This window comes from Mus caroli, chromosome 6, assembly GCF_900094665.2.
Source record: "Mus caroli chromosome 6, CAROLI_EIJ_v1.1, whole genome shotgun sequence".
In the NCBI taxonomy this organism is placed as follows: domain Eukaryota; kingdom Metazoa; phylum Chordata; class Mammalia; order Rodentia; family Muridae; genus Mus; species Mus caroli.
The window spans coordinates 84,040,542-84,041,708 of NC_034575.1; positions in this window are offsets into that span (position 1 = coordinate 84,040,542).

Genomic DNA, 1,167 nt, shown 5'->3' on the forward strand with positions numbered 1-1,167 from the left:
AAAAAAAAAAAAAAAAGAAATGCCCATGTGTTTAGTCAGCAATTGCTGTAACTGCACAGAGCTTCACACCCATTTCTTTCTCAGATTATTCCATTTTACAAAGAAATCCAGGCCTGTTTGATCTGGCCTGCAACCTCTCTAGCAGACTCAGGGAGCCCTTCCTTCTTTAGTACACCAAAACTCAGTACTGAGATCCAACGGGAAAGGGAAGCAAAGGGCTTGTCCTTCATGATTAAACCTCAGACTAAGCAGGGCGGACTGGTCTGCGGGTCTGAAAGTGCTGTGTGGAATGGTGCCTGGCATTCTCTAGAGCAGTGGGCATCAGGAGGATCTGGCTGTCTGGGCCACCTGCTGGCCTCCCGGACTGTGCCCAACACTTTAGCAACAACTAGGGGATGATAACTCATTCTTAGGGATTCCTTCCTTCAGTCTAGCCTGGGAGAAGCAGACTGCACAGAATGTCTGGGTTGTGTTAGATGTTCGCTTCTGTCCTCTCTGCAGTCCATCTTGATTCAGTGCCTCAGGTAAAGCTGCTTTGCATTAAGGCAAAAATAGGCTAAAGCCAGAAGCTTGGTCCCTGGTGCATGACTTAGCACAGGTAGATTGAGGAGCAATCCATGGGGCTCCTGGCATGGGAGGAATGTTGCATCTTGGGGAATGTGGAGATTTTGCTTATAGCTGGGAGGGTCTGGAGGGCAGGTGCAATGGTGCAAACTGCCAGGCCTGAAAATGTTAAAGATAGGCCATTTCAAAATGTGCTGAGTATAGATTATAGGAAGTCCAAATCATTTGCAGAATGGTACTATCAGAAAAAATCATTTGATCTGTCCTTTCCTACATGCAGGAAGACAAAGATTCTCTTGGGAGTATCCAGGAAACACCCTTGATCACTGGAGCCTGAGAACTGGGGCTGTAACAGGCTTGAGTAAACACATTTTAAAAGTAATCCTTACNTCCTATGAANTTCAGTACCACTCTCCCATAGGTCTCTATAAAATCCCTGCGATTGACCCCTGCAGCCAAGGAATCACAGGCTGCTGATAGCCACAGGCTCAGGTCTTGCAGAAATGCATTATGCAAAAGTATAAAAGCATCGTGCTTATTTCTTCCGATGTCACTGATATAAAGATCTGTGTGTGTGTGTGTGTGTGTGTGTGTGTGTGTGTG